This window comes from Pomacea canaliculata, linkage group LG2 (assembly GCF_003073045.1).
Source record: "Pomacea canaliculata isolate SZHN2017 linkage group LG2, ASM307304v1, whole genome shotgun sequence".
In the NCBI taxonomy this organism is placed as follows: Eukaryota; Metazoa; Mollusca; class Gastropoda; order Architaenioglossa; family Ampullariidae; genus Pomacea; species Pomacea canaliculata.
The window spans coordinates 44,281,326-44,290,490 of NC_037591.1; positions in this window are offsets into that span (position 1 = coordinate 44,281,326).

A 9,165-nucleotide genomic window follows, 5' to 3' on the forward strand; every position below is an offset into this window, starting at 1 on the left:
CTCTATACGCGTGCTATATCTCTATAGATATCTCTATACGCGTGCTATATCTATAGATATCTCTATACGTGTGCTATATCTCTATAGATATCTCTATATGCGTGCTATATCTCTATACGCGTGCTATATCTCTATAGATATCTCTATACGTGTGCTATATCTATAGATATCTCTATACGTGTGCTATATCTCTATACGTGTGCTATATCTCTATAGATATCTCTATACGCGTGCTATATCTCTATAGATATCTCTATACGTGTGCTATATCTATAGATATCTCTATACGTGTGCTATATCTCTATAGATATCTCTATACGTGTGCTATATCTCTATAGATATCTCTATACGTGTGCTATATCTCTATACGTGTGCTATATCTCTATAGATATCTCTATACGTGTGCTATATCTCTATACGTGTGCTATATCTCTATAGATATCTCTATACGCGTGCTATATCTCTATAGATATCTCTATACGTGTGCTATATCTCTATAGATATCTCTATACGCGTGCTATATCTCTATAGATATCTCTATACGCGTGCTATATCTCTATAGATATCTCTATACGTGTGCTATATCTATAGATATCTCTATACGCGTGCTATATAAGAAAATATAATTATGTATTGGCTGCACCATGCCAGCTTGCTTACCACATTCACAGGCCTAAGTGACCAGCCTTTTTCAACTGTTTCGTCAATTCCATTTCCAGTTCCAGAATGAACAAAATTCTCCTGTATCCTGGAGGCCAGCATTTGAGGGTTTCCGTTGTAGAGAAGGTCCTTTATCTAGGGAAGACGATATTTGGAGGCCTTGTTGTGTCTGAAAAGACCATTTTCTGATGAGGTCCTATAGTTGTGAAGTCTGTGTTTACAGAGTGGTATTTGTGGAGATGACACCTAGAAGGAGGGTCCTGTATCTGCGAGTGTTAAAAAGCTTTGATGGTTAGTGTACACAACTTTGGAACAAAGGTTGCAATTCGAGACTTGTTCTGGTCCATGATGTTAAAGCACCACTCCTGACTATTCTGCAGATATGTGAATCTAACGAGAGAAAAGGTAGAGGAGAATGTTGAGGCCACCTTTCACTTGCTGTGATCTCGACTCAAGAAAGACCCTATCATTCATTCTCCCTACAAAGTGCAGGTCATTACCCTTTACTTGCTTTAAATGAGGTGACTGTGTTCAAGCAAACATAGCCCCAAGATGACGTTTAACATCAGTGGATTGTTTCAAGACTCAAGGATGACACCAAGGCGGCACGTGCGGCATCAAACGGTCCCAACGGCTGGGGCGAACCAGCGACTTCACACAAGAGGCAGCATCCCACAGCGACTTCAGTCTGGACATCCCTGAGTGACGGGACACCACGACAAGTGTATAAGAAGAGAGCTTAGATGTAGAGAGAAAAATGTTATAAATGTTTATTTAAAGTACATGTGAGAATGATCCATTTTGAGTTTCTGCTTGCTGTATATTTCATAGCAAGCATAGCTGTTATCTTGAAATTGTCCACCAATGTTCTTACAATAAGGGATATGAATGTATATAAATATATACATTATTATTAATAGCAGTATTATGATTTGTTATTAATTATGATTATTAGTAGTATTATGATTTGTGTGAGAATTTATTGCTCATGCTTGTATGTAAACAAAATCTATATGTCTCAGTATGTGAGCAAGTCTTCAGAATGTGGCTTGTTTATATTTATGTGTAAGTCTGTTTTTAACTGCTTTTCTCATATTCATAAATTCTCATAAATTAGATTTTTATGGATTTTAAATAAATGCAAATTTGTGCTCATGGATGTGCTGTTTGAATTTATAAAAGTTATCCTTTTTAAAAATAGTCAGCTGTCATACTTGTATTAAAACTCAACCAAACTACCCTCATCTAAGCAATTCTCATCAATAAAAGACACAAAAATCTGTTCTTAGATAAAAGTAATTTCATGTCGCAAACACCTAGACATTTACTCCAAAGATAAACACTGCTAGCGACGACTTTGTTCAGTAGTGGTTGCTAGTAGCAACTCCGTCACTACTTTTCTTAACAAGTAAGGACAAAGAAGGAGTGCACCCTCTCTACATCTAAGCTCTCGGTATAAGGTCACGGTTCATTACTTAAGAACAGGAAACAGACCCGAAAATGAAAACATTTCTTACAAGCAGACCCTTCATACCTATCCACCAATATAATCTATGCAACTAGCTGTACCTGTATAATCCTACAACCACCTGTACCTGTATAATCCTACAACCACCTGTACCTGTATAATCCTACAACCACCTGTACCTGTATAATCCTACAAATCATATTCCTACAACCACAATGTACCTACCTACAACCCACCTGTATATTCCTCAAATCCTACAACCACATGTACCTGTATAATCCTACAACCACCTGTACCTGTATAATCCAACAACAACATGTACCTGTATAATCCTACACCAATGTACCTGTATATTCCTACAACACCTGTACGTACCTGTAATATTCCTACACCACCTGTACGGTATATTCATGTCTACAATCCACACCTGTACCTGGTATATTCCTACAACCACCTGTACCTGTATAATCCTACAACCACCCTGTACCGGTATATATCCTACAACCACCTGTACCTGTATATTCCTAACCAACCTGTGGTATAACTACCGTATCAAATCCTACACCACCTGATGTATAATGGTATATCCTACAACAACTGTACTGTATAATCCTACAACACCTGCCTACAACCACCTACCGTATAATCCTACAACCCACTTACACCTGTCATAATCCTACAACCACCTGTATAATCCTACAACCACCTTACCGTACCATTCCTCACCTGTCCTGGTATATTTACAACACCTGTACAACACCTGTACCGTATATCCCTAAACCACTGTACCGGTATATAAACCACCTGTACCTGTTATTCTACAACCACCTGTACCTGGTATAATTCCTACAAACCACCTGTATAATCCTCCTGTACTGTATATTCCTACCCACCATGTATAAATACCGTATGTAATACCACACCATTGTACGTATATTCCTTACAAACCTGTACCTGTATATATTCCTACAACCACCTGTACTGTACATCCTACAACCACCTGTACCGGTATAATCCTAAAACCACTCTGTACCGTATATCCTAACAACCACCTGTACTCGTATATTCCTACAACCACATGTCCTGTATATCCTACAACCATACCCACAAACCTGTACTGTATATCCTACAACCACCTGTACCTGTATAATCCTAAACCACCATTGTACCTGTATATTCTACACCACCTTACCTGGTATTCCTACAACCACCTGTACCTGGTATAATCCTACAACCACCTGTACCGGTATATTCCTACAACCACCTGTACCTGTATAATTCCTACAACCACCTGTACCTGTATATTCCTACAACCACCTGTACCTGTATAATCCTACAACCACCAGTACCGGTATATTCCTACAACCACATGTACCTGTATAATCCTACAACCACCTGTACCTGTATATTCCTACAACCACCTGTACCTGTATATTCCTACAACCACCTGTACCGGTATATTCCTACAACCACCTGTACCGGTATATTCCTACAACCACCTGTACCGGTATATTCCTACAACCACCTGTACTGGTATAATCCTACAACCACCTGTACCTTAACAACCATGTAATAATTCCTACAAACCACCTGTACGGTATACTACACCACATGTACCTGTATAATCAACACCTTACAATCCACCTGTACCGGTATATTCCTACAACCACCTGTACCGGTACCTGGGTTATGATCCTACAACACTGTACCGTATATCCTACAACCACCTGTACCTGTATATCCTGTTATACCTAACCACCTGTACCGTATAATTTCCTACAACCACCTGTACCGGTATATTCCTACAACCACCCTGTAGTATATTCCTACACCCACCTGTACCCGGTATATCCTACAACCCAACTGTACTGTATATCCTACAACCACCTGTACCGGTATATTCCTCTACAAACCACCGTGTACCGGTATATTCCTACAACCACCTGTACCGGTAATTCCTACAACACCATACCGGATATTACACCCTACCGGTATAATTCCTACAACTGTACGGGTATAATTATATTACCGTATAAAGTTCTGAAAACAACCACCTGTACCGGTATATTTCTACAGCACCTTATTCCTACAACCACCCTTGTACGGTATATTCTACAACCACCTGTACCGGTATATTCCTACAACCACCTGTACCGGTATATTCCTACAACCACCTGTACCGGTATATTCCTACAACCACATGTACCTGTATAATCCTACAACTTCCTACACCAGTGTTATCAGTTTTTCATTGAGGATGATCATTACCGTAGCATCTACTGAGTACGTTTAGCTATTTATGGTGACATTGCCTATCATTCATCACGATTAATGAGTTTAACTATCTTAGCTATCTAAGTTGAGAGTGTAACCGTTCTATTTATAGCATATGTACAAATGTTAACCGCTGTATTTACACATACACGCACAGTTTAGTGCTTCATAATATTGTCCCAATATGAGTTGTTTACAATACAAATATTAGAAGACTTAAAAATGGAGAAACGCCATTCCTACGATGCATTCAAATGCAAGTTAAATGTAAATGTAGGTGTTGTAAATCTACCCTGCAGTGTATGCCTCTCATAAGGGTGTTTACAGCCAAGGTGCTTGATGCTGATGATGTGCTACAGCCATCGTAGATTAGCGAGGAATTTTGGGCGCATCTTGAAGGTGGCAGTTAGAATGGATGAATGAAAGGGAGTCACGTTTTCCACAGTTAAATGCTATCCCTAAAGAGCCTTTAATGTCAACGGTCTCTCGCTCATGCCAAGAAGCCCACCTAGGGGGTAGGGCCCACCTCCACCTCCCCCTCCCCCGTGCTGACGACAATGAGGACGATGTTACCTACGTCATTAGAGGCAACGAGCGGCCCGGCCCGCAGCTGGAACTCTATTGAAACACCTGCACTTCTCGCCTGTCTGCCATGACCACGTGCCCACCCCCTTGAGGGAGTGAATGTAACGAAGCCATGTTGCTATCGCCTGTCCAGGGTGGGGCCATAAACTTTGCTCGCATCTCCCACGCAGTTTCACCATCAAATCGCACTTCTCACTAACACCTCCGCCCTCGGCGGCCAGCTACACACCGCCTAGCGCCGTCTCCTGCCTCCTACTACTTCCCTACCCCACCGTTGACAGTTCACGCGTTTGTCTCCTACTACCTCCCTACCCTACCATTGACAGTTCACAAATCTCCTAGTGCCTAGCTACACTACCGTTGACAGTTCGCCGCGTCTCTGTCTCCTACTACCTTACGAAATAGAACTTAATGTAATATAGCTTTAAGTGTTCAATGGTATGCACCCTCACACGCACATACCCACACAAACTACATCACGGTTAACTAACATGATGCAAGGTAAAAGATGGGTGAAGGTGGAAAGTGTCTCTACCTGCCATCACATCCGGCTACTAATTTTGCCAAAACAGGCGACAACTCGATCGCCAGTTAGGCTGTGATACAGTGATACTGGTATTGTGGGCTAGGTACCGGCCCACCATGTGACACTGGTATTGTGGGCTATTTGGGGGATGATCTGCAACAGTTAACATCTTGTGGCAACACAGATGCTGAGGTTCGCTGTCTGCCCGCAGCAAGCCCCCACCAACGGGCGCTGACGTTGTTTTCGTTCCGGTAAGACCCGCGGACGTGTACACGTGTAATACGAGTTGCGAACGACCCACACGTGTAACACATGTCCAAAGCTACGACCAGCATGCAACGGGCATGACGCGCACGCACAAAACATGCCGCACCAGAGCAAGATCCCGTACTGTGATAGGCGTAACGGCACCGTTTGTGAAAATTAAGCACGAAACCCCGTGAAGTTAATTGCTTCGAAGTAATCATTGCAATAAAACAATAAAACACCCATGACCACACAAACATTGAAGGCACCAAACAAGAAATTTTCCTTTTTGTGCAGGCGCTCACCCAATGTCTGCTACAAATAAAAGTGAAAGTACACAGAGCGACATTGAAAGTAAACAAAAGTGAACATTCTTTTTTTCCTTCATACGATTTGATTAAGCTTTCAGAGAAGGTCCATTTAATTTTTCGTTTAGGATTACATTAATATTTACACCCCCTTTCACTGCACTTCCGCAAGTTTATTTTTCACAATTATCTTTTCGATTTTTTATTTATTTTTGCTAATAATAGATGCTACAATTAGCAAATGAGCTGCGTTTGTTTTTGTTTTTTTGGGTTTGTTTGTTTTTTTGTTTGTTTGTTTGTTTGTTTGTTTGTTTTGGTTCCTTTATGTAATTTACAGGACATTCCCGTGGCAGATCTAGTAGCACATGTTTAGTGTATACTCTCCTTCACAACAGTCAACTTGTCAGACTGTGCCTGCTTTGTGCCGGGTGTACGTACACGTTGTATACAGTCGCTCCTCAGGTTACGAGCGTCTCCCTATACGAGCGATTCAGGTTACGAGCAAACAATTCTCGGAAAATCCGCCTGAGTATTGGAGCGTTCGCACTGGTTACGATGCTGTGGTTACGCCATGCTTCCACCCGACACATCCCGCTCGCCTGATCTTTGACCTTCTTGCCGCAAGCAACAAAAAGAGAATGCAGAGTAGCCAGCCTCCTTTCTTATAGAATGCATTCTGTAGCTACGCAATTGTATTGTATAATTATATTGAATTATATATAAAAGGAATTGGATAGCAGCTAATGAGTATAATATAAATGAAACACTTGGTTTTTACCGAGGTTCTCTCTCTCTCGCTATGGAATGCATTCTGTATTTAGTCACGCAATTTATTCTGTACTTATTTATAGAATGCATTCTTTAAGTACAGAATTGAATTGTATAAATAGAGAATAAATAATTCATATTGTATAGCTATAGATAGAGTGCATTCTGTAAGTACATCGCTGATAGCATTAAACGTGCTATAAACATTTACAAGGGGTTCTCGACCATCTGTAAACGCGTATAAAATGTCTGAATGCTATCTAGGATAATTGAATTGTGCAAATATAGAATGTATGTTATTAATAGCACTGTCATGGCACTGTCATGAATGTGTAGGTGTGCACGTGAGTGTGTACACACAGCGAGATGACTGTCGCGACTGAGTGGGTGAATGACATTCGCATGACTGACACGAAACGAGAGCGAGTGTGACGAGTGTGAGAAGAAGGCAAGATCAGCAATAAGTGTAGAAGCGACAGACAGACGCACAGAGACAGATTTAATTAGGAGCGAGAGACAGACGCACTGAGAGAGAGATTTAGGAGAGAGTGACAGACGTACAGGAGAGATTTAGAAGCGAGAGACAGACGCACAGAGAGTGAAATAGAAAGACGTATTTAGGAGAGGGACAGTCGCAGGAGCGAGAGACAGTCGTACACAAAGACATGGGAAGCGAGAGAGAGAGACTCGCTGGGAAGAGAATTTCTCTCCTCCCCTCCCCCATGCCATGTTCCTGTTGTCGAACACAAACTGTCGGTATTGAGGTATGTGAGGGGACGTGGAGTGTCTGACCATTGTACACTCCACCCGCGCTTTTGTCACGATGCTGTCTCAAAGCCTATTCCAGAATTGAAGAGTAATAGTCATTGCAAGGACAAATTCTACTGACGACAGCAACAAAGGACCTCGATCATTTAAGGGGAATTAAGTCACTTTGAATGAGAATCTCCGCAAGTTTGGCTGTTTTAACACCCAACATCAGTATAGATGAGATGTTCATGAAAGGCTATGAGAGAAAGCCCTCAAAATCTGGGTATAAATATTGGGTCACGTGCTCAAGCAAGGGTTGCTATTACAGTCTGTCGTTGTATTGTGGAAAGGAAACCATGGCAACAGTTGTGCCTTTTGTTCTCGCGTAGTCTTGAATGCTCTACAATACATTGCTGATCCACCCACTTGTGCTTTTGATCACTTCTTTACAAACATGGATCTGCTGTCTCGATATCACACCCACATGCCCACTAAGGTCAAGAGAGATGAAAAAGTCAGACGATGGAGCTGTACATCGATATTGTTGTCATATTGTGCAGAGGTTCTTTAACTCGTCATCCCAGTGTCATATTTAGAGGATAGACTGTATTTACACACGCGAAAATAAACAAACACTAACATTTTTTGTGTTCCGGGGACTCCAAATAACACTTTTACAACGAAAACAAAATTACTCAAAAAATTAATTTGGGAGATCGGGGTTTAGCAGCAAACAAACACACGCACGGTTATTTTACTTCTTGACGGTCTGACAAGGGGAGATAACCTATTGTCGACTAATCCTGTAGCAGCAGTTACCTGCCTTCACACGGTCAAACTTTCTGGCGGGATAGCTTGTTGTTGTGCTGTATTGACACAATATTTGAAATCGCTTATTAAGACATAATGCGCATGTCCGTGTTTTCCAGAATCTGTTAACCCTTTGCGACTGACGGACTGCAAGTGTATGTTGAATGCGTGGCTGAATGGCTGAGAACATTCGATGCGAAAGTGTTAAGTGTGACGCAGTGTTTGGTGAACACAGTTCCCCAGTAGGTTTTGGTGAGAACGAGGGAGGAAATGTACTCAGGCTCAGGATACTGAAGGAAGAAGACGTGCGTGAGTCACGAGTTGTAAATGTCCCGAGTGAGATTGGTGTGCCATGCACGCTGGATGCGGTGCGGTGCTGACCCCTTGTGGAGTGACCTCGCCTAGACGAGGTTTTAATAGTGTGGATTTAACGGATTTAACTGGAGCCATTATGGATAAGGAAGAATCGCCTCCCAGGACCATCCCTTCATCAACGTTGGTCCTGCACCCAGCAGCGCGTGGGCTAGGAGCCCCGTGACGTCACCGCGGATTACCTGCTGTGACCCCGGGAACCCGCCTGACGTCACGACCAGTGTGTACGGCCGTCGTGTGTGTTAATGGATTATAGACACGACCAATGTGTACGGCCGTCGTGTGTGTATCGTATTAATGCAGGGATGTCCAACCTACGGCCCGCGGGCCATATCCGGCACGCGACGCGGTGCCATCCGGCCTGCGAAACTTTTGCCCACAGTGCAGGAAATCGGCAT